At 46.3% G+C, this 25,646-nt stretch overlaps 1 long non-coding RNA gene across 1 annotated transcript; it reads left to right on the top strand.

Moving 5' to 3' along the window:
* The first annotated feature begins 106 nt into the window (after nucleotides 1-106).
* On the top strand, nucleotides 107-14,063 carry LOC144324276 (uncharacterized). The gene is made up of 2 exons (XR_013389795.1): nucleotides 107-13,367; nucleotides 13,417-14,063. It is a non-coding gene; the product is annotated as an uncharacterized LOC144324276 (long non-coding RNA).
* The last annotated feature ends 11,583 nt before the right edge of the window (nucleotides 14,064-25,646 follow it).

Raw genomic sequence — 25,646 nt, forward strand, 5'->3', positions numbered from 1 at the left:
TCTTCTAGTTGGAGCTCTTCTAGTTGGATCTCTTCTAGTTGGAGCTCTTCTAGATGGGGATCTTCTAGTTGGAGCTCTTCTAGTTGGAGCTCTTCTAGATGGATCTCTTCTAGTTGGAGCTCTTCTAGTTGGAGCTCTTCTAGATGGGGATCTTCTAGTTGGAGCTCTTCTAGTTGGAGCTCTTCTAGATGGGGCTCTTCTAGTTGGAGCTCTTCTAGATGGGGATCTTCTAGTTGGAGCTCTTCTAGATGGGGATCTTCTAGATGGGGATCTTCTAGTTGGATCTCTTCTAGTTGGAGCTCTTCTAGATGGGGATCTTCTAGTTGGAGCTCTTCTAGTTGGAGCTCTTCTAGTTGGAGCTCTTCTAGATGGGGATCTTCTAGTTGGAGCTCTTCTAGATGGGGCTCTTCTAGTTGGAGCTCTTCTAGTTGGAGCTCTTCTAGAGGAGCTGCCTGAGGGGGACTGAATTGATTTTTGTTCTCCCAGCTTGTAGCTAGCCTGAGCCCCTGAGGCACCGGAGGCGCTCAGATGGGCTGGGCCAGGCTGCTGCAGGGCGCTCGCTGATGGGCCTGCACAAGGCCAGCATCCAGCTCTTTCTGGGCACCTCAGCTCTTCACCACTGGCAGGGCTTATGAAAAAGTGAGTGGTTTTGCTACATACCTCCATAGAATTAAGTCTTGTCAGAACTAGATCACCAGGCCCTCACTGAGCATCCTTAAGCCAAGAGCCACGCTGGAAGAATGCCCCAGTCCATAGAACTGCTGAGAAAGTCCCTGCTTGTGGCCCTTGTCCACGCCTCGACCATCGTCCATACCACACCCAGCCCATTCCTTGTATAATCTCGTTTTCCGTGACACCACATTCCAGCACAATCAGGGAATTTAGAAGCCTCTTATAAAAGATTATCATACAAGCTCATACTGGAAGCCTCAGTTTCCAGGCCCTGGGGCCTCTGAAGAAACAGGTCCCATTCTGGCCTGGACATTTCCAGCTATTCATATCGTACAGACACTGGTTTTAATTACTGGGTGAGGCCCAAAGGGATGAGGGCAGAGTTTACACAGACCAAGGGCCTAATGGAATCTCCCACCAATGACCAGATCCCCCCCTTGGAGTACAGCTGTCTTGCTCCTCAGTTTTGAAGAGTGTTTGGGGTTGAGATGGGTACTCGGTGCTTGGGCTTTTGTATATAGCCAAACCAAGAGGAGCGATTCCATGAGCTGCCTCTTCCCAGGTGAGCAGAAAGTGTGCCGATCTGCGGGGTCACCTGAGTCTGCCAAGGGGAACTTCCATCAACGTCCACGAAGGACATGAGTAGTGAGGAGGAGTGTGCATCGTCAGGGTTCCATCCCAGCTCTGCTTTCAGCTTTCTCTGCAACCCGACACGCGATAACCCCTCTGTGCCTCAGTCTCTTTAGCTTTTTTTTTTTTTTTAAAGATAAGCAGGGGCACAGAGAGAGGGAGAAGCAGGCTCTCCATGGAGCAGGGAGCCCAGTGCAGGGCTCAATCCCAGGACCCTGGATCATGACCTGAGCCCAAGGCAGACGCTTAACTGACTGAGCCACCTAGTCACCCCAGCCTCCTTATCTTTGAAACGAGGATCATAATCTTACCCATGGCATAGGCTATTGGGAAGGGTAGAGGGGCTAATATATGTAAAGTGCCCAGAAAGGTGCCTGGCATATGGATCGTGCCCTGGCAGTGCTGGCTCTGAAATCAGACACACAATGACAGGAAAGGTCCCCAACCAGCCTGTGTCCCCCGATGTGCAGGCCCAGCAAGAGGCATGCTCCTGTTTGATCTCTTGTTCTCTTGAGGAGATAGAGAGGAAGATCTCTTTCAGCTGGTGGGTCTGTGGCTGCGGAGTAGAGGAATGTGCCTGTTTTCAAATATGTGTACTAAAAATATTTAGAGAACTGCTGAAAAAGAACCAAGCCTACAGACAATTGTCAGGATGCACTCAAATGTCTCTTATTCACAAAAGAAGCCCTCTACTCACGCTTCTCTCTTTGGCTACATCCTCCCACGTTGGCACTCCGGGTGCTGCAGCTCCCGGCAACACCCTGTCGTCTAGACTGAAATTTGCTCTCCTGGTCAAGCTCAACCCCTCGTCGTCCTGCTCAGGGAAGGCGAAGGCAGGCGTGGGTCTGGGGGTTCTGGTGTGCCCCCCAAGCTCAGGGCCTCTGGCCTGCAGTCCCCTGTACTTGGGGCTGCCAGCGAGTGAGTCCATAGCAAGAGGGAGAATCTTAAGTCACATGAAAGAAAACTTCCCCCCTCTCCAAGGAAGACAATCCTGAGCCCTCGCTGACATTCCGTCTTTTCAGAGATGGCACTAACTATCCTAAAATTTCTCAAATCAGAATCTCAAACCTGAATTAATTTGTCTTAGGAATAATATGTAAAAGAGTATCAAGCTGAATTTTTTAGCAGATGTAGGATTATTTTTTTTAAGATTTTATTTATTTATTCATGAGACACAGAGAGAGAGAGAGAAGGCAGAGACACAGGCAGAGGGAGAAGCAGGCTCCGTGCAGGGAGCCTGACCTGGGACTCGATCCCAGGTCTCCAGGATCAGGCCCTGGACCCAAGGTGGCGCTAAACCACTGAGCCACCCGGACTGCCCAGATGTAGGATTATTTAGAGCAAGACACACACCAAGATGATACCCTTGGGATCCCTCGGGTGGTTCATAACAGATGAACTTGCCCCAGGTTCTAGGGCACAACTCCCCAAGCTCTGCCTTTAGGGGGAAAAAGAAAATCATGCATAAGGCTCAAAAGTGTTCCTTCTTTGAAAAAACAGTTTCAGGGTGTCCTGAGCTCAGTAAAGATTCAGTGACTCTTCACTTTTTATAGAATTTCTATTTTATTTTATTTTATTTTATTTTATTTTATTTTATTTTATTTTATTTTTATTTATTTGAGAGAGAGAGAGAGAAAGAGAGAGCATAAACAGGGGAAAGAGCAGAGGAAGAGGGACAGGCAGACTCCATGCTGAGCTTGGAGCCTGACACGGGGCTAGATCTCAGGATCCTGAGGTCATGACCTGAGCTGAAATCAAGAGACGGACACTTCACTGAGTCACCCAGGCGCCCCTCTTCCCTTTTTAAAAAATATAATAGTTTTATCGAAATACAGTCCACATATCATAAAATTCACCCTTTTCCAATATATGATTCAGCAACTTAGTATATTCACAGAGTTGTGCAACCATCACCACGTTCTAATTCCAGAACATTCCTGTCACCCCAAAGAGAAACCTACAACCTCTGACTGATATCCACTAATCTGCTTTCTATCTCTATGGATTTGCCTATTCTAGACATTTTGTATGTATAGATAGAGATGTTTCCTTTCATAGATACATTCCATACAAAGAAAATTGATATTCAAAATGTAATCACTGTCCACATTCCCACTACACTCCATTCTTCAGACACACACCCAAAGGAGATCCTGTAAGATTTTCTTAATCATTAAATACAGACTCACTTATTTTAGCATGTTAGACCAAAAAAAAAAAACAAAACAAAAAAAAAAAGGAAGAAAAAGAAAAAAAGAATTTCTGGTTAATGGGAACACCTAACTGATTTGAAGCACCTCTCCCCAAACATGTATAACTGATGAAGGCCTATGCATCTAGACCACAGGCTGAGTGAAAATGGGGTCTGGATTCAGGCAACCAATTCTGCTAACATTTTGCTAACTGCACGGTGTGGTTCCATCCTATTCCATGTAAACGCTGCTCCCTGGAGCTGGTCAGTGCTCAGGCTTCACAGTCCTACATGGCAGCCATGAACCTGGAGCTGAGTTGCTGTTAAACAATTTGACTCACACTCAAAACACGTTGAATGCCCTGCAAAAGAAATTCTGGGGGCGCCTGGATGGCTCAGTTGGTTAAGCATCCAACTCTTGGTTTCAGCTCAGGTCATGATCTCAGGGTCATGGATTCAAGCCCCGCATTTGGCTCTGGGCTCCGCAGAGAGTCTGCTTGAGATTCTCGCTCCCTCTCTCCCTGCCCTCTCTCATTAGTGCTCTTTCTCTCTCTCTCAAATAAGTAAATCTTTTAAAAAATAATTTTTAATAGTGGAGGCTAATGAAGCTCAGAGGCAATAGGGTTGAGGTCAAGAGGAACCTGCTTCATGAACTTTGCCAGTCAGGTTGGTTTTCCCAATTGCTAGCATGCCTGTCCCGAGGCATCTGGGTCTGTTGCTAAGCATTTTGCAGCTTCAATGTATCTTTTGTCTCTCTAGTCTGCAGAGCACCCTAGGTGGGCTGTCTGGATTATTCATAGGCCTCCTGCTCCCCACTTACCTCCAACCAAGCCCCTCTAAGAGAACCAATCTCATGACAAAAGGGTGGCTCCAGAAGCTCATGAGTGGTGATCCTTCCAGAAACACAAGAGTGATAATGGCCAGGGCTGAAAAAGGACAAACACCAGAAGTGAAATGCCATATATGGTATTACTACATTTATACCAACAAAACTGATATTAGGGTTAGAAGTCAGTTTGGTAGCCTCCTGCAGGTGGAGAGAAGGGGTGGCAATGGGAGGGGGAGAAAGAGGGGCCGCTAACGGTGCTGGCAATGTTCTATGTCTTGACTGGATGGGTGTCTGCTTTTCAATAACTCATTCAGTTGTACACATAGGTTTCATGCACATTTCTATAAGTGAGTAATAATTCAATTAGGAAAAAAAAAATAGGAGTAGGGGGCAGGACCTAGTAGAGGACCTAACCCTGCAGGGGCTGCCAGTTGCTTTGGATGAGTGTGTCTTTTCTTAGGCGTCCTCCAGCCCATTGGAAATTCTCTCAGCCAGTTGCATCTTGGCCATCTAGAGCAAAGGTCAGCTAACCATGACCCACAAGTTAAATCCAGCGCATTGCTTGTTTTTGCTGAGCCCTCAGCCACTGCTCCAGCAGACTAGCACTGGGAGCCTTGGAGAGCACACTTGGGTGGCTCCCTCCACCAGTATCAGGCCTAACTTAGCCATTAGACCCAGCACACATGGGGCCTATGCCCATGATATTTTGGGGGCCTATTTTTAATTTATTTTAAAATCAGAAAGAAATAACCTAATCTAGTCTGCATTGTGTCTTTTTTATACCATATAAAATATGATCTTTACTATGTTGTTGTGGAGGGAGGGCCTGTGAAAGGCATATGCAGTCCTGGCCCCTGTTCCCCACTCTGCTCTCAGCACCAGCCTCCCTGGTTGGGGGCCACACCTGCCTCTGCCCAGAGCCCACCCTGGTCACCACTTACATGTCAGGGACCAAGGGATGGAATCCCAGTCCAGGAACTGGCAACTTGGCACATTGCCTCCCTTCTGACCAGTAGCCCAAGTTGAGGTGGCCAAACTTGTACACCAGGGTCTAGATGATAGTGGCAGATACTGACTAGCAGCCCCCATCATCCACCAAGTCCCTCCCCATCAGGCCAGTGGCTTTTTGTCCTGAGAATGTCTCCAGCTGATGGCACTTGGGCATCAAGCAAGTCCACCCCCCCAGGGATCGCCCATTCCAGGCAAATGGGATGGGGCAGGGCAGGAGGTTTCTCTTCTGCTATATAGGCACCTACATGATATTCTCTATTTTGCCTCTGGTCCCAGAAAGCCTAAATAACTTACTATCCGGTCCTTTATGGAAAAAGTTGGCTAATTCCTGCTCTAAAGAAAATATTTCCTGCTTTTCTAACCCATTCGCTTCAGTATCATTTCTTGGAAACTGGAAAGTCATGTAAACTGGGCTGTAATGTTCAGCCTAGGAAAGAGGGCTCAGTCATCCCAATTCTAAGCTGAAAGTGTGGGTTGGCTGGTTGCAATTTTTACTAACTGGAAGACAAGCCAAGATGCATCTTTAAGGGAGACTCTAAGCTGGCCCCCAATGGCTCCTGCCTGCTGGACTGCCCTTATCTAGGTCCCATCCACACCAAGAAGGCCTGATGTGCGTAAGACAAGCCATCTTTGAATGGGAAGCTGGTCCCTAGTCAAAAATATCACTTATTAGAAAAACCTATGTGATTACTTTGTCTGAAAATCCTTAGACACCTGCAGAGAGAGGAGAAAAAGCCAGGTTCACAAGGATAAATGTGGCAAAGTAGCAAGCCCTACCCAGTGGTTCTCAATCTTGAGGGCTTATTTTAATCCCCTGAGCTTTTAAAAAAAATGCCTCACTCCCACCCACAGGATTCTGACTCAATTGGTCTAGGTTTGGGTCTGATCATTTACTTTTTTTTTTTTTTAAATAGGTGATTCTAATGTGCAGCCAAGACTGCAAACCATTGGGTTAGGGCAATATTGTGATTCATAAGAGATATATATTTGGTCTTTGTCCACAGTTCCTGGCTCATAGTTCCCCCATAACCTTGGAATTTCCTGAGCGGTAAGAGCAATGGGAACATCTATTATCATAATATTTGGTCTCTTGACCTCAACTCCTGAAATAACTTCAAAGCCATAGAGGCAAAACTGGCATCTTGTTATTCATAACAAGCCCCTTTCCAACTCAACTAAGTTCATGTGGGTGAGGGGACTTTTGGAAAGTGCCTAAGGATGAGGGCTGGTTGCCAGGGAGAAGCAATCATAAATAAAATGCTGGAGCAACATTCAGGTCCACTCCCCGATTTTGGGGGGAGGAGAGGGGGCTGGAGGTTGAATCGATCGCCAATGGACAGAGATTTAATCAATCATGCCTGGGTAATGAAGCCCATACAAACTCCCAGAAGAACAAGTTTCAGAGAGCTGAGAGTTTTCAGGTCAGTGAATGTGGGGAGGTGCTGGGAACTGCCCACACACACACACACACACACACACACACACACACACTGGAGTTTGGTATTAGAATCAGAGCCAGCCACTGTATTTCTTTTCTGAGCCCATGTGCCTTCTTTCACTATCTAGTTCATGCTATTGACATGAAGCCTCTCTAGGTGGTTTTTAGTACCTCTATTCAACCCTCCCGCCATCTGCCTTTTTGTACAATAAAAGTACACTACACTGAGAATTATTGTTCCATGCAAACCTGATAGTGCCATTCACATGAGGAATTACAGTACTGAAGAAGAATAATATAGATTTTCTTTTCTTTTTCCTTTTCTTTTTTAATAACACCTGTTAGCCAGTATTTGGAGAATTAGACTGTGTCCTCCGCCAGTGAGAGCTCTCGTGGCATACCCTATTGTAAGCTCTGGATCAATGAGCACTTGTGTTTATTTTTTTTCATTTCGAGTCATGTAAGTGGAAGTGTTTATTTCCCTCATGGTGTTTGTGTTCTTATGGGAATAGCAATCAAGAGGCATCCAAGTGGGCAGCCCCAGTGGCCTAGTGGTTTAGCGCTGCCTTCAGCCTGGGGTGTGATCCTGGAGACCTGGGATCAAGTCCCACGTCGGGCTCCCTGCATGGAGCCTGCTTCTCCTTCTGCCTGTGTCTCTGCCTCTGTGTGCATATGTGTGTGTGTGTGTCTGTCATGAATAAATAAATTTAAAATCTTAAAAAAAAAAAGGCATCCAAGTGACGGGGTGGGAGGTAGCACGAAAGTGCCAAGGAAGAGTGTCCAGCTGGATGTCCAGATGGGGGAAGAAACAAGAAAAGATGGGCAGTCAGGTATGCAGCGCTGGAACCCCTCTAAGCAACATCAGAGCCCCTGAGAGGAAGAGATGGAAACTGTGACCAGTAACTAAAAGAAAGGGTAATGGGTGACTTGTCACAACTTCAGGGATTTGAGAGAAGGGTATCCCAACACATCTCCTTGAGCCCAGCTGAATAGCTTTGATCTGGGCAGAGTCCTCTATTAGTAAGGATTCCAGGTTGCAGACAACAGAGTCCACTGTGTGACGAAGAGCAAAAAATTACTGATTACACGGTCCTAGTAAGGAGTGTACAGAGTTTCTGAGGACAGGGAAACCGGTGGGTTGCTAGTAGCCGGGAAGAATGCAGCTGAGAGTTCTGAGTTCCGTAAGAACTATTCTAACAGAAGTTGCATCGCTACCGCTGCCCACCACCCCACACAGGGGACATTAGGAACCAGGCAGGGAGACCCCCATCCCAGCCCGCCCACCCGCATCAGCAACTGCAACCTCCAGGGTAGCTCCACCCATGTTCCTCGCTCCCACCTTCCCAGGCTCACCTTCCGAGTTTCACACAGGGGCCTCTTCCCGGTAGAGCTTCAGGGAAATCCAGGGAAGTTGTTTTCTAGTTTCTTAATGCTGACAACGCAGGAAGCTACACCTGAGGGAGGTTAGGATGGGCCTTGAGCCAACGGGCAGGGTCGGCCACAGCTCCCACTGCGCCCCTGTCCAGACAAGGTTGGGAGTTCCCTAAGTGCCTGTTAGGACGAACACAGACATTCATATGGTTGAATGAACACTTCAGACCTTCTCGTGGTGCTGCTGCCCACCAGCCACTTGTTTCTGTGGTGTCACCATCTTTGTTTAGCAACATTTTACATTTTACAGCTTCATGAACTCTCACTTGCCCTTGTTCTTTTTCATCCCTCAAATGAGTAGAAAAACAGAATTGAGTGATAATATTTGTGCTATTAAGCATAGGTCTTATAAGTTTAATAAAACTGAAAAATTGCCAGTAGTACCCCAAGCAGTTAACCTATGACCTCAGTTCCTCATTGAGGAAAAGAGATCAGTTACATGTAAACTTGTAACACGATATAGACATGTATTTTTTAAGATTTTATTTTTAAGTCATCTTTTCACCCAACATAGGGCTCACACAGCCCCAAGATCAACAGTCACATGCTCCACGGACTGGGCCAGCCAGGTGCCCCTGCTAAATATCATTGAAAAATACATCTGACAGACCAACTGTCATTAGATAAGCCGCTTATCTGGCTGAGAGTGAAGTGTAGACATGGGGAAATGGCAGCGGAGCGGAAGATGCCCTCCTCACCACAGCAGCAAGGGGGCTGAAGGGGTGTCAGGCGCTGAGGAGTACCACACTGTGTTGATCACGGGTAGGGTGCCATGGGCTACGCAGAGCTTAAGGTTCGTCCTGTGTAGGCTGCTTCCCTGTTGGCTGCAGTGAAATCTCCTTCACCTTCCGACTAATGTCTTCTCCCACTCACAAACATACTCCCCCCCCACCCCCATCCCTGCCTCATGGCCTTTCCACCTGAGGGATGCTGGTGTCTTCCAACAGCGCCCAGTATTGCTCGTTACTGAGGAAGCCGCCAGCCTGCTCCTGAGGCATTCTTTTGCGAACAGCAAACTACTGGTCCTACAGCTAAATCCTCTTCTTTCCCTTCTTTTTTTTTTTTTTTTTTTTTCCTTCTTTTCCTTTTTCTCTTTTAAAAAGAAACAGTTTGGAACTTCACCAAATAACCAAAACCATCTTAATTGGGAACCAGTGGAGTCATTGCTGGAGCTAGGGGGCCACCCTGTGGCTAAGTATCAAAAAATGAGGTTCCCCCCCTACATTTCTGCAATTAATCTTTTCATCCAAAGAGTAGATAGGAACACCAGGACAACATTTCCTCAGTTTCTGCTCAGAAAGTTCTGGCCATCCAAGCTAGAATATTTAGGCCACATATGTGCCTAGACCAGCATCATCAACACCACTTAGGAACTTGTTAGAAATGCAGATTTTTAAGTCTACCCCAAAGTCATTGGAATCAGGAAGTATGGATGGGGTTGGCCATCAGGGTTTTAATAATCACCCCCAGGTGATTCTGATACCAGGTAAAGTCTGAGAACCACCAGTTTAGACCCCCTGGGTAAAAGAGCATCTCCCTGAGCTGGGCTAGCATAGCAGCTGTACTAATTGTTGCTGTTTATAATTATTGTATCACTCATTCATTCAGCAACCGTTGTGTTTCATTCATTCAACAAACATCTAGAGAAAGCAAGAAAGCCTATATGATTGGAGCAGAGTGGCTGAGGGAGATGGAGGAAAGGAGTTTTGAGAGGCAGGCAGGGGCCAGGTCGTGTAGACAAGTAGACCACAGTAAGGACAGATGTGTCATCGGAGATACGAGACTCTTATAAATAATCACTGCGGCTATGGATGGAGAGCAGACCATCGTTGGAAGCAGAACAGATAAGAAGCTGGAACAAAGCTCAGGAGAGGAGGAGTGGTGACTTGGATTGGGGTGTGGCAGTTAGACGTGTTGCGATGGCTGGTTCTGGATGGATTCTGAAGGTAAAGCCAGTAGGACTTACGGATGGATTGTATGTGAGATGAGGCTGAGGGGAATCTAGGTGGGCCCCAGGGTTTTATGCCTGAGCAAAACATATTTAGTGAGAAATGATTAAGTGCGTACTAAAGATATACTTACGATGTATTGCATAAAGATAAAATATTTTAGTAGGCAAGACCAATTAAATGAAGATTATGGGTGGTTTTCCTTTCCACATAACTTACCTAATTCTCTGTTTAGTTAATGTACTTCATCTTTTATAAAAATGTTGTCATTTCCATAAGTACCTTGGTGAAATTTCACAGACAGTACTTTCATACACTGGTATCTACAATGAACATAGAGGTTGTGCTTAAGGTAATCAAGGGCTATTCTTCATATTAGAAGTGGAGATAGAACTCCTTTACCAATCTGCTACTTTTGTTCTTCCCGGTGGTACAAATTAGCAGCAATTATGCACGGCTGCAAACATACATTTTAATATCTAATAGAGCCATGCCCTCCCACTATTTAGCAGCCAGATACCTGGCAACCTCAACCATCTGGAACTCAGGTATGAATTCCCAAACTACACTCAGCAGCGTAAACTGATGTGGCTAAAATTAAGGTTAATGGTTTAATAAGCTTAATTATTTGATTTCCTCTGGCAACCCTCCATTCTTGCCAGGTTTAATCCAATTCAATAAATGGTTATTGAGTGCCTACTGTGAACAGGGCACCCTGTTAGGCTGCCATGAGGAGTTAAAAGGGAAGCAGAGAGCAGATTGCAATCACATGGGGAAGAGGGGAGCCGACCAGCTGGCTGCCGCAAACAGGAGGGAAAAGACAGGAAGACCACCACCTAGGAAAGAAGTCTCAAAGCTTTTCAATCAGCACTAATAACACCCGATAATTAAATAGTTCCCTAGGCTAGATTACAGCGAGCTCAGTGCCGGGGCTTTCCTTAACGGCGACCATGAGCAGTAAAATTAAAAAGACAAACAATGGTTAGTAACTTAATTTCTTATTGGGAAATAATACAGACATTTGAGAAAACATTTAACCAAAATAATTAGCATTTAATTTAAAGGAGTCTTCTCTAGTTGTCATGAATGATAAATTAAATTTGGAATATCTTGTTTCCATTAGAATGAAGGGATGTGAATTAAGTGTAAATGTATCCGAAAAATTCTATTAAGAGGAATTTGATGAATCTTGACTGGTCAAATGGACTGCATGGACTGCACATTTGGATCTTTTCACAATCATGGGCTACAGGCTCGCTGGACTGGGACTTAGGAATACTCGCTCACTTGCTATTACCTTGGGTTCTTTCCTTTCTTTAAAATTTCCCATAATAAAATTTTTTTTAATACACACAAGAGTAATAGAATAGCATAAAGAATCTCTCTATATTCATCATCCGTTGATCAATCTCATTTCATCCATATCCACTGTCATCCCCTTCCTGTATTATTTTGAAGCAAATCACAGACATCATATAATTTTATCCATAAATATTTAGGTATATATCTTTAACAGGTAAGGACTCTTTTTTTTTTTTTAAAGATTTTTATTTATTTATTTGAGGTGAGGGTAGCCTGCCGCAGCGGCTCATTCCCAGGATCCTGAGATCATGACCTGAATCAAAGGCAGACACTTAACCGACTGAGCCGCCCAGGTGCCCTCAGGTAAGCACTCTTTAAAGAAATCCCCCAAATTCCATTATCATACCTAAAAAAAATTAACAGTAATTAATAAAACCAAACTCTGATCAATCTGAATTTTCATTTGCTCTGTAAAGTTACAATGTGTATTAGTTTGATGTGATTTCAAATGCACTTGTTTATACTTGTGAAGTTGTCTTAATCCACTTGCTTATGACAAAGACCCCAAAAAAGGTTTTTAGAAGTAAAGCTGTTTCGATACAAGAATGAGGTAAGTTGTGTCAGGATGGCATCATCTCTTCTCATTGAGAAGAGCTCAGGAGCTCCATGCAAGGGGGCCCTGCTGGGCCTTATCAATAAAGACCTAAGAAGCAGCAAGTAGGGCTCGGGGACAGCTAGACTGTAAAGACGGAGAGTTTGTGAGGACTCCCAGAGAGCGTTTGTCTGAGTGCAACCTTCACTTCACTGATCTAGAGATCTCTCTGAAAATCCTGAGGCAATTAGCTTCTGCCTGGGCAAAGCCTGCACCTGGGCTACAGGTGCCTCTCTCCTCCGGTCATGAAAGCTGAGCAGCAGCCACAAAGGAGATCCTTGGCCCACCTGCGGCCCCAGCAACGTGTCTGAGCAACAGGGGATTTTCACTTTTGCATGGGCAGCTGGACGTCAGCCCAGATGGTCAAACCATCTCTCCTGAGTGCCAGCTGACTATAATCCCATACCTTACATTTAGACTTTTCTCCTTTCGTCTTTCCTTGCCCGGAACACATATGTGATTAATCCATCGTGGGTTTGGAGTGTGTTATTTACTGGCTTGAGACATTGTCCTGTAGGCTGTTGGCCTGTGAAGTTCCCACCGTGAGCCTGCGTTAAACCCTGCTGACCCTCAAACAACAGGAGTTTGAACCACCTGGGTCCACTTCTATGCGAGTTTTTTCTATTACAGTACTGTAAATATATTTTCTTTTCCTTAATAACATTTTCTTGAGCTTATTATAAGAATACAGCACATAGTATATATAACATACCAAATACATAGTAATCGACTGTTATCAGGAAGGCTTCTAGTCGACAGTAGGCTTTTAGTAGTTGAGTTTGGGGGATTGAAGTTATACATGAATTTTTGACTGGTGAAACTGAGGAGTTGATGCCTCTAACCCCCATGTTCATGAGTCAACTGTAAATTGTGCCAAAGTCATACTCAGTCTCTGATCATTAACTTGCCCCCCAAACAAGTTATAACTTTTAAAAGGTTTATTTGAATCAGAATTGATATCAGGTCCACGCTGCAATTGACTGGTATGTCTTAGTCTATGTGTTTCCCCCCCCGTCCTTTAAAACTTTTAAGCCACTAACCAAGATCTTCTCTCTTCCCTTGAGCAGTGTGGTGTGAACATGTATGATTTGGGATGACTACAAACCATGTTGCTACTGTGCAAGGGGAAAGCCTGTCAAGGTCCCAAAAGGAAACAGGTGACCCAGCCAAAATGGGAAAATTAAGGAACCATCTATGGCAGTTATGACAAGGTGTAGGGAAAACTCATGAATAGTAAAGTAGGGGATCCCTGGGTGGCTGGTGTAGGGAAAACTCATGAATAGTAAAGTAGGGGATCCCTGGGTGGCTCAGCAGTTTGGCGCCTGCCTTTGGCCCAGGGCGCGATCCTGGAGTCCCGGGATTGAGTCCCACGTCGGGCTCCCGGCATGGAGCCTGCTTCTCCCTCTGGCTGTGTCTCGCCTCTCTCTCTCTCTGTCATAAATAAATTAAAAATTAAAAAAAAAAAAAGAGTAAAGTAGTTTGGTAGCCATTGCCACTCTAGACCTCCAGGAAGGGTGATGAATGGAATGCAGAGACAGCAAGAGCTGAACGGAGAGGGTCATCTCACAGGTGAGGGCTGAAAGCAATCCGTTGTGTGCCCCAACAGAGACAGAAGTTTAATAAATATCCCAACCATCCTCCGAGCTCTCCTGGTGCTCCACACTGGCCAAACCCAAGCGGAAGGCTGAGGGCGAGGGAGTGTACCAGTGTGATACAGGTTAGCCTCAAGGTCACTGAACAGCACACAAAAGAACAGAAAGACATGAGGAGGCCAAAAGAAGATATGGAAAAAAGGATGCCTCGGGTTCTCCTTTTGGCTCCATCACCTACAAGTTGTATGGCCTTAAGAAGTTCATCTCTATGCACCTCAGTTTCCTCATCTATAAAATGGGGATTTTAAAAAAAATACAAAAAATCCAATAACAGTATTTGATAATAAAACTCTTGGTGAGATTAAATGAGAATTATCGTTATTTCTTGGCACTGCCTGGTACGTATGTAGTAAATGCCCATGAATGTTAGCTATTATTACTGCAACGGGATATTACCTTAGAAGTTTCAGTGGAGACACCAACATACAATAGGTTGGAATACTAAGGCAAGTTGTGAGTTAGACTAATTCGTAGGATTTTCAAAACTGAGAACTGAGATGGACTGTATAACCAGTCCAATAACCCAGACTGAGACTGTCAAAGAGCACTGGTGGTTGGAAGTGAGAAGAATTTCTGGAGCATTTCCTTAATCAAGAGGGGGTTTGGCAGGCATGGAGCTATGGTCCCTCAGCCTCAAACCCGCCCCCTGCACCAAGCTTCAGGACTCTGGGTGAGGTCTCTCCCTGGCCAGCTGCTCCCTCCGCCAGTAGGGGACAGCAGAGGAGACCAGAAGGCTGGACCAGGCAGGGCTGTCTCCACCTGCCCGAGCAATGCTGCATCACCTTGGCCGCCACAGTTCACACCAGTGGCGTCGGGTGATGGAGAGCAGAATCTGAGTTTCTGCTCTGCAGGTGCCTCAACCAGCTTCTCTGTTGAATAACTCTGACTGCCTGTCTTTGTGCCCCCAGCCCTCGGGGTGGTAGTGTCTCCCCGCACATGCTGTCCCCATGAGGCCTCACCGTTCTCTCCCTTTTCAGTGAACAAGTCTCATTAACTTTTCTCATTAACTTTCCTCATTCAAAATAACTGATATGGTTTGTGTCTCCTGAGTGGCCCTGACCAGGTGCTTGGCTTCACCCAGGCTAAGTGAGGGGGGCGTCAACCAGAGCTCTTGGAGACCTGGATGTACACCCCGGCAGCTTTGGGGGCATGTGGAGGGGTGTCTCCCCCTCACAGGCGAAAGTGGGGCTGGGAGCAGCTCTGGGAGGAGGACGGATGGGCCTGCACGCCCAGTTTCTCCGAGCGCAGAACACAAGAGTCTGTCTCGTGGACAGGCTGGTAGCTGAACAGAGAGAGGGATGGAGCCAGTGGGGTTGTCTTAGACGACCATCCCGGAGCCCACTACGGAGAAACGGAGGAGCACAGGAGGTCAGCGTAGATTTTGAGAGACTGCGTGGAGGGAGCAAGGGAGCTGCTGCATTTCCAGGGCTGAACCCGAGTGAAGCCAGTGGCGTTAGGGTTCTTGAAAGAACCTCCTGAGAAAATCAGTGTTAAGCACCTTCAGGCCTGGCGAGCATGGAGCATCCTACTACAGTAGCAGCTGAAAACATACGTGGCCCCCTCTAACTCCGACACCTGTAATCTGCAGGGGCCCAAAAGCCGAGTCAGGACCCTAGGGTGGGGGTGGCGGGGACTGGAGCCGGCAGCAGGTGGAGGCCGGCTACCTCTCCCCCTCCTCACACACAGGCTGGCTACCTCTCCCCCTCAAGCACGTCCTTGTGGGGAGAAGGGAGAAGACATAAATCAGATCTGGAGTTCTGATTACTAGGACGGGCACCTTACTGGCTGAACTGAGACTGCTTATGAGGTAAAGGGATGACCTCCGTTTACTCAAAGTGAGTAGAAAAATAATGAGGCTCGCAGGGTTTGATGCAGGTGAGAGGGAAGGATTACGAACCTTCCCCTTCCCTCAAAAGGGATGATGGGATTTAAAACTGAAGTTGAAAAAAAAAAAAAAAAAAACCTGAAGTTTCAGGGGCACCTGGGTGGCTCAGTCGGTTAAGCATCTGCCTTTGGCTCAGGTCATGATCCCAGGGTCCGATGATCGAGTCCCACATCGGGCTCCCTGCTCAGTGGGGAGTCTGCTTCTTCCACTCCTCTCCCCCCACTCGTGCCTCTTCTCTCTCTCTCAAACAAATAAATAAAATCTTTAAAAAATAATAATAAAATAAATAAAACAGAAGTTGCTGTTAGGATTATAAGTCATACATCCAACTCTTTCCACATCCAGTTAGATCGATAATGCCAATCACCGCGTAATTCCTATTAATATGGCATCTCATTTTCTCTAGATGGCAGAGGTTTGCTGTCCTGCAGCACTGTGTGCGCGAGAGATGGGGGCTTTCAGTCAGATTTGCTCTGTTCAAATGTGTCCATGTCCTTAATTTTTTTTTTTTTTTTTTTTTTTTTTTTGGTGAAAAAGGAGAGTGGGGATGAGTTTTAGTAAAAAGCCCCCCAGGAAATCCCTTGGGTTCTGTTTAATGTTCCCTTCTTACTAAGTGCATTTCCAGAAATAGAAAAATCCTTCTAGCTCTTAGGGAACTAAGTGTTGCAGTTGACTCTGAACCTGGTCGGACACAGCAAGCAGCCATCCTGGAGGGAAAGCTTTCCTGATCAGGTCAGGGGTACAAACAGGAACTGCCTGCCTCCCGCCGAGCTGCAGCCCTCGCCGTGCATGTCAGGGAGCTTCTGGAAGGCCGACTCCAGCACAAAGTAGACGCTCTGCGGATGTTTTGCTGACTTGTACCCCGTGTCAGTCCACAGTCTGTGAAAATCTCTGTGACAAAAGGGCCAAACCTGAGAACTGCACCACCACCTTCCCATCTCCCCCCAAGGGTAATAGGATCACCATCCCCTCTTCCCTAGTTCTTTTCATGCCTCCAGTTCTCTTGAAAAAGAAAAGTATACCAAAGTAAAGTTTACTGTGGGAAATCTCATGCAGACGCCTTTTTTTTAAAAGACCTTATTTATTTATTCATGAGAGACACACAGAGAGAGGAAGAGACATAGGCAGAGGGAGAAGCAGGGCCCCTGCCTGAGGCAGGACTCGATCCCAGGACCCCAGGATCACAACCTGAGCCGAAGGCAGCTAGATGCTCAACCGCTGAGCCCCCACAGGCTGCTCATGCAGATGTCTTAAACGCAATCTGTGGGGTCGTTGAGCATGACAGGCAAAAAAGAATTCTTGAGATGCTGTCCATGCGACTTAGCGCATTAGGGGATGCATTAGAGGAAGCTCGGAGCTGGGCCTGTGGCACCAAGCGGGTGCTTAGGTGCTCAGTGCTCTTGGGGGAGGGACGTGCACGGAGTGCTGATCCCAGACGTCTTCCTCAGATGTCTACGTATGAACTACTTTCGCAAGATTTCTCTGGTGCTTATTGTTCAGCTTGATATTAACTTTCGGTCAGATGTACAGGCGGTCACGAGACCCTTTCAGAACATAGCGACCAGGACGGACTCGATCCTTGTCGGGACTACGTGGGCTCTGGGCCAACCTTCTGGGCTAAAGGCGAACATTTTTCTGCTTTTATCCCTCATCAAAACCACCTATATTCTTTATTTTCCAAGTCTCTACAACCTTTCTACCAGTATTATCTGTTTTCTTTGGTTTCTTCGGAGCCGCAGCAGGCTAGGGGCTGTAAAAACACTTTCAGATTTGAGCCCACAGTAACCTGAGAGACGGACAAGTGTTCCTGTGGCCATCTCACAGATGCAGAAGTCCTGGCAAATGGGCTCAGAGGTCTGATAACTCACCCAAAGCCACACAACTAAGCAGTGGGGGAGTGGGATTGGAACTGGGTCAACTAAACTGGCAACTCGGGCTCTTTCCACCAAGCCACACTGACTCTTGCTTGACAGGATTTCCATCTACTCAGGTTCTGAAGCTGGCAGTCGGCGCCCTGTTGTTGAATACTCACTCGCTCTCCTTCATCCGCATGTGGAGGTGGCTTACGCTGGAACCTGTCACTCCCTCTTTCCCACTGTCATAACCCTCTTTTGGCCCTTCCCTGTATCTCGTCTGAAATACTGCAACGGCCTCCTAAGAGAGTCCCGTCTCTCCTGCACGCTCCCCCATGGGAGAGAGGTCCTAGTTTTAAAAATCTACCTCTGGGGATGCCTGGGTGGCTCAGTGGTTGAGTGTTTGCCTTTGGCCCAGGGCCTGATCCTGGAGACCCAGGATTGAGTCCCACATCAGGCTCCCCATATGGAGGCTGCTTCTCCCTCTTCCTGTGTCTCTGCCTCTCTCACTATCTCTCTCATGAATAAATAAATAAAATCTTTTTTTAAAAAATCTACCTCTGAAAAGGCACAACCCATCCAGAGGACACTTAGGCCACGTGCATCAAGAACCTGAACAATGTCCCTACCCTTTCGCTCAGCAATTCTATTTCTGTGAATCTACTTACAATCCTGCATGTATGGAGAACACTAAATGCACAAAGCCAGTGGGGGGCAGAGTATCCTCTACAACTTTCTAAAAACCCTATTATTGGGGGATGCCTGGGTGGCTCAGTGGTTGAGCATCTGCCTTTGGCTCAGGTCATGATCCTGGGCTTCCTGGATCGAGTCCCACATTGGGCTCCCTGCATGGAGCCCGCTTCTCCCTCTGCCTGTGTCTCTGCCTCCTTCTCTGTGTCTCTCATGAATAAGTAAATAAAATGAAAAAAAAAAAAACATAATGGGATAAATTATCTAAATGCGTTCGTTTCAACTACAAGCCAACAGGAAGCTGTGGCCCAGGCCATCCTGGGGAGGTCCTGGGAAGACCTGCAGTGGAGGCCTCCACCTTCTGCAGGGCTTCCCGCAGTTCTGGCAGCTCTAACAGCTCCGCAGGGTGCCACCCGGATGCCTGGGGGGGCCGGTCCTCTCTGAGGTCTGGCCACCTCCCTGGCACCCGACCCAGGGCCCCTCCCCCAGCAGCCTGGGGGCCTCTTGCCTGGGGAAGATTCACAGCAGCTTGGCCTCCCCTCCGAGCCATTTCCTGTCTCCCAGGCCTATGGCCCGGTCACTAAATCACCTCAGGGGGTTTCGGCTTGGAAAACAAAGGCAGGAAGGAAAGGGTTCTGTCCACAGCTTTCCAGCCGGCCGCAGACCTCCTGGGGGAAGGACCGCACAGAGCCCGGCTGCCCAGCGCTGGCTGCGGAAGGGAGAGACGGGGGAAGTGCCACCCGGTGTCCCAGGGGACCGTCCTGCCTTGAGAAGCGTGAGCAGGCAATGTCACCATGTGAACGTTACGCGCACAGCCTGCGGGCCGCACGGAGAGGCCGACACAGCCCGCCGGCACACGGTGTGCACGACCCATTCACCCCATTCACCCCCCTCGTTTATTCCAGATGCAAATTTCTGAGGTTCCGGTGAAGACAGTTGAGCAGATGGTGGTACAGCAAAGGCTTTTCCAGCTTTAGGGTCTTTCCGGGCCCGGGGAAGCCCCTCTCCCCCTGTGCCCGGACCCCCTTGGCCGCATGGCCAGCTACCCGGACTCGGGGGCTTCGGCTCCAGCCCCAGCTGACTGGACAGCGCTGCCCGGACACCGCCTTTCGCTTCTTGTCCCAAACCGACCTTGCTGTCTGTCCCCTGCACATGGCTTATGTCTGTCGCAGTGTAGAAGCCAGGCGTCGTTCCTGTCTACACTCCTTCCAGAAGCCTCGATGTGCCCGCCAGAGGCCCCAAGGTAGGGGCTCCTTTGCAGAAGGCAAATGAACGGAAGAGAAGGGGCCCCAGTGACGAGGGCACCCGAGCTGGCGGCCAATCTAGCCCCTCCAAAGCCCTGGCCAGCCAGGACAGCCTCTATGACACTGTGGCCAGACTCTCAGATCATTTCTCTGCGGCTTTAAAGAGACGCAGACGAGGACGCCTGGGTGGCTCAGCCGTTGAGCGTGTGCCTTTGGCCCAGGTCATGATCCTGGAGGCCTCAGGATCGAGTCCGGTCATCTCCTCCTCGGCACCTGTGGGGCAGCTCGCCGCGGCCGCCAGCGCCCATCTGAGCCGGCGAGGCAGGCGGGACGTCCCAGAACGAAGCCACTGAAGCCACATCCCACCTTCTCTGCCGCGTGGCAGGTGCTGGAAGCCGAAGACTGAAATCGGTCTCGCTGACACTCTGGGGAAACGGCTGACACAAGGGTGGGGGTCATAGGAGGGAGGGGCGGGCGGCGTGGACTGCTGTGTCAGAGGCTGCAAGCTGCAGACTCATTGCTTGCTGACGTTTGGCCACATTTGCTCCTCTTCCCCTGTATGTAGCCAAAGCTACAGGTACAGAAACACAGCGAACCTTCGAATAAGGTAGGGGCCTAGGGATGCCAACCCAGCCCTACCCCCATGCTGCCATCAAAACTCCGGAACTATTTTTTTCTTAAGATTTTAAGTAATCTTGAGGCACTTGGGTGGCTCAGTGGTTGAGCGTCTGCCTTTGGCTCAGGTTGTGACCCCGGGGTCCTGGGATCCAGTCCCACATTGGGCTACCTGCATGGAGCCTGCTTCTCCCTCTGCCTGTGTCTCTCCCTCTCTCTGTATGTCTCTCATGAATAAATAAATAAAATCTTTAAAAAAAAAGATTTTAAATAATCTCTACACCCAATGTGGGGCTCAAACTTACAACCCTGAAGTCAAGAGTTTTATGCTCTACTGACTGAGCCAGCCAGGGGCCCCTCCATGTAAACCTTTGACTCCCCCAAAACTTAATAGCCTGCTATTGATTAGAAGTCTTAAAGATAATATAAACAGTCGATGAACACATATTTTGTATATGCATTATATATGGTATTTTTATAATAAACTAAAGAAAAGAAAGTGTTATTTAAGAAAATCATAAGGAAGAGAAAATACATTTATGGTACTGTACTGTACCAAGAAAAGTCTGCACAGATAAACTGATGCACGCAGTTCAAACCTGTTGTTTGGGGACACCTGGATGGCTCAGTGGTTGAGGGTCTGCCTTTGGCTCAAGGCATGATCCTGGGTCCGGGGATCGAGTCCCACATCGGGCTCCCTGTGAGGAGCCTACTTCTCCTTCTGTCTCTGTCTCTCTCTGTCTCTCATAAATAAATAGAATCTTAAAAAAATTTTTTTAGGGATCCCTGGGTGGCGCAGCGGTTTGGCGCCTGCCTTTGGCCCAGGGCGCGATCCTGGAGACCCGGGATCGAATCCCACATCAGGCTCCCGGTGCATGGAGCCTGCTTCTCCCTCTGCCTATGTCTCTGTGCCTCTCTCTCTCTCTCTCTGTGACTATCATAAATAAATAAAAAAATAAAAAATAAAAAAATAAAAAAATTTTTTTAAAAACCCTGTTGTTCAAAGATACAATTGTAGATATAGATATATCTCTGTAGATGCACTTGTATACATAACACACGTGTATATGTACACACATACATACTTTTTCTTTTAACTAAAAGTTTACAATTTTATTTTCACATTTCACAATACAAATGAACATTGCCTTTTTTTTTTTTTTTTTTTTTTTGTCTCACTACTCCCCTGCAAAAACTATTCTCTCGCTGATAGGAAGGGGGAGCAAGTCTTCCTTGTCACGCTGTTAGAAAATGCCCAGAATCACAGCACCATGATCTCCTGGTGAAGTAGAACAAGTAATACAAAGTGAGTATAAAGAGGTTCCTGTCTCTCCTTATCTGTCTGGTTGAGTCATTCCTGGCAAGTGGGCACCATCATGGGACGGGCAGGAGGTCTCATCACTGGGGGCCCAGACATCATTGGCATGTGGCCTCATCCCAGGAGGAGGAGGCCCCATTGGCATCATAGGAGGGCCCCCCCATATGGGGCACTGGCACATACCAGGGGGAGGAGGACCCTGGAGACTGGGGGGAGGTGGGATCATTGCCCCTGCAGGAGGAGGAGCAGAGAATGGAGTAGGAGGTATCTTTTCTTGTTGAAATGCAGCGGTTGTTTCATCCATCAGGCTCTGAGCCTGCTCTTCCATCCATTTCTGATAGTAGTCTTTCACATTCTCTTTATGTTTCCTTCCACTGCAGTGTGTCTTTCTCACAGATGGAGAGTCATGGGTGAGGTATGTGCCGCAGTAGTCACAATAAAACTTAGGCATGTTGCTCTGCAGGCCGTTGGCTACTCCCTCACACACTCTTTTTTGATTAAACAATCAAAAATAAGTTACAGGTGTGAAGACATTTCACCTCTACTGCAGCATTCATCTACTAAGAATAAGGACATTTTCCTACATAATCATTGTCATACTATTTAACAGTAGTGCTGTAATACCATCTAGTACCAACCCAAACTCACCTCACCCCAACTTTCCCCGGAGTATTTTTTTTATAGCTTTTTTATTTTCTGCCCTGGTGTCTAGTCAAGGTCCCAATATTGTTTTTGATCATTTTATCTATGTGGTCCCTTTTCATCTAAAAACGGTTCCCCCCAATACCACCTCTTTCTGGCTTTTCATACTGCTGACATTTTTGTAGGGTCCAGGCCAATTGTTTTGTAGGACGCCCCATATTGTGGAAGTGATTATTCTCTGATGGTGATGTTTAACTTCTCCTATCCACTGTTTTATTTTGTAAGCAGGAAGTTAGGTTAAACAATTTTGGAGAGAATACCTAGGAGGCACAGGTCTGGTGGAGCCGTTGTTAGTGATGTGCAATGTTTGGGAGCTGCTTGATTTCTTCTTTACAAACATGTAACTTCCCTCTTGTTATTAGTTATCCAGGGGGTGATACTGGGAGTCCGTGTGAATATCCTGCTCCCCAACACCCTTCCTCCCAGTAGTTTAGCATTCAGGATTGATCTTGGACTTGCTTCTTAATGATTACACTTGGGGTTGCAAATGCTGACTGTCTAATCTATCATCCCTTCTACATTTATTACTCTGCAACAATGAACTTTTCTTTTTCTCCCTATTTTTCTTATGTTCTGCTTCTTTGTTTTAGAATTATGATGAATTTATGTTTTAAAAAAATATTGCATTATAATCAATTAGCTTTATTCTTTTGATGTGCAAATCATCCCAAATTTGGCCAGTGAGAAACTCTTTCAAGCTGACTCCTGTATCCTTTTTTTTTTTTTCTAAAGCTTTATTGGCATATAACTCACTTTCTATACAGTTCACTTACTTAGAGGGTACAGTTCCATGGTTTTTAGTTTATTCGCGGGGTTATGTGATCAACCAACAAAGTCCATTTTAGGACATTTCATCACCCCCCCCCCAAAAAAAAACCCATTACTCATTTAGTGTTTCCTTTCCATTCCCCCAACTCCCTCGGCCTAGGCAGCTATTCATCTACTCTCTGTTCCTACAGAGTTGCCTGTTCTGGACACGTATAAGTGGAGTCACATAGTATGTGGTCTTCCGTGAATGGCTTCTTTCACCTGGTGTGAGATTTTCAAGACTCGTCTATGTTGTGCTGGCTCCCATCAGCACTTCATTCCGTTCTAATGCCAGATAACATTCCATTTTATGGATATGCCACATTTCGTTTATCTTTCCTTCTGTTGATGGGCATTAGAGTTGTTTCCACTTTTTAGCTATTATAAACAATGCTGCTATGAACATTCATGTACAGGTATGAGTGGGAACACGTGTTTTAATCTCTCTTGGGATATAACCAGGAGTAGAATTGCTGGGTTATATGGTAAGTCTATGATTAACCTTTTGAGCAGCTGCCAGTCTTTTCCAAAGGGGCTGCAACATGTTACATTCCTAGTAGCAATGCATGAATGAGGGTTCCAGTTTCTCCATATCCTCACTGACACCTGTTTTTTTTTTTTTTTTAAGATTTTATTTACTTATTTGACAGAGAGACAAAGAGTGAGTGAGCACAAGTGGGGCGGGGGGGCAGAGGGAGAGGGAGAAGCAGGCCGATGCAGGGCTCAATCCCAGGACCCTGGGATCCTGACTGAGCCGAAGGCAGACGCTTACTGGACTGAGCCACCCAGGCGCCCCATCTGTCTTTTTGATTATAGCCATCCTAGTGGATGTGAAATGATATTTCCTTTTGGTTTTGATCAGATGATATGCAAAATGATAATTTCCTTTCCCTCAGGCTAATGATCTTGAATCCATCTTTTCCCTGTACCTTTGGTTCCTTCTAAAGATTCACGTCTTATTTTATTTCCAGAAAATTTCCCTGTATCACAGCTTCATTTTATTGGCATGTTTTTCTTCTCTGGGGACTCTGGTGATAGATACGTTGGCTTTTTGTCTATCTTCCGTTATCTCTCACTTTTTCTCTGATATTTTTACTTCCTTTCCAGATTTACTTTTGGTTCTCTTGACTCATACATTTTTTTCTCAGTGTCCTTTACTGAGTCCTTAGTCTAGCCTATTTTCCCTTAGATGCCATATAATTTAGTTTTCATATCTCAAGATCGCTTTTTTCTTTCCTGAACTCAGTCAATCCTCACTTTGCCGTTTTCTACTGTGAGTTTTTAAATATTTTTTTAATATTCTTTATAGCTGCTGTTGCTTGCTAAATGATATTTAATCCATGTTGAGAGAGCTGTGATGCAGTTTTCCTCTGCTTTTTGGTCGTATTCTCTTTAGCTAAAAAGGTTTGATTATTATTTTGTTCTGCGGTTGTTTTATATGGATTCTGTTTTGTTTATCCCAAAGAATCTTGGATCCTCCTGCACCAGAAATAACAGGTGTTTCTACTGAGGGGAAATGACAGTATAGCAGGCATAAGGAATAGGTTAAAGTTACAGCAGGAGCTCAGAAGGAAAGCAAGGAAGGATGATTTCTTAGGAAAGAAAACATCTGGGGGAAAATGGGAATGGTAGATGAATGTGAGCATTTCAAACAAAGTACTGGTAGAAATATGTCACATCTAATGGAAAAAATAAGAGGAGATACAATGAAATCTATGCGGGTAAAAAAAAAAAATCATTAGCTCCAGGAAAAACAAAAAGCTATAAGAGAAAGGAAACATACCACTATGTGGAACTCCTCTGTAAACAATATTTACCAGATCATGATATAAAAGGTATCTACTGACTTAATTATGAAAATTGTGATATACCAAATTTAAGGTGGATGAGAGAAAATAGGAAAGGAGCTATAATAGGGCTAGGTCCTTATCTAACACAATAAAAAGTCAGCAGATTGGGTCTCATATTCATAAACCAAAAAATAACAAGTACATTATTTAAAAATATGGAAATAACAGAAGAGAACGTTAAAAATTTGAAAATGAAAGCCTCTAATAAAGGAGATTAAGGGGTTTAATGGGCAGTAGAGGGCAGCTTGGGTGGCTCAGTGGTTTAAGGCCGCCTTCCAGGCTGTGATTCTGGAGACCCGGGACCGAGTCCCACGTTGGGCTCCCTGCATGGAACCTGCTTCTCCCTCTGCCTGTGTCTCCGCCTCTCTCTCTGTCTCTCACGAATAAATAAATAAAATCTTAAAAAAAAAAAAAAAAGGGCAGTAGACTCTTAGAAGTCTTATGAGTTTTGTAGTACTACATGATTTGAAAAAAAAATACGTGTATGTGTTACTTTAATAACATAAAAAAATGTAATTAAAACAAGATTAGTTAAAGTGCCTGCTGAGAGTTTGTAGTATTGTCCTTCTGGCTAAAGTGCACACTCTGAGCCAAGGGCCACTACAGTTTCCTCCACAGGAGGCAGATGTCAGGGAACCAGCTGGTGAAAGTAGGTGCGGCACCTCTCAAATTATACCTAATGATTCTCCAAAATAGATGCTTCCCTTTCTTTTCATCAGTTGGTTTAGATACTTAAGGGCAGTGTTCACAGCAGAGCTTCTAACAATGGTTCCCATTGGCTGGAAACTGAGACTGAAATGGTTCTCTCATGTTGGAAGCTGCAATGTTGGCTGATGACGAGACCTGACCAGCAAGGGGATAGACTGGAGGCAATGGCAGGAGGAGTATGACTGGAGCCCAGGAGGTCTCTGAGGGCGCCTCATCA

This window comes from Canis aureus, chromosome 11, assembly GCF_053574225.1.
Source record: "Canis aureus isolate CA01 chromosome 11, VMU_Caureus_v.1.0, whole genome shotgun sequence".
NCBI lineage: Eukaryota > Metazoa > Chordata > Mammalia > Carnivora > Canidae > Canis > Canis aureus.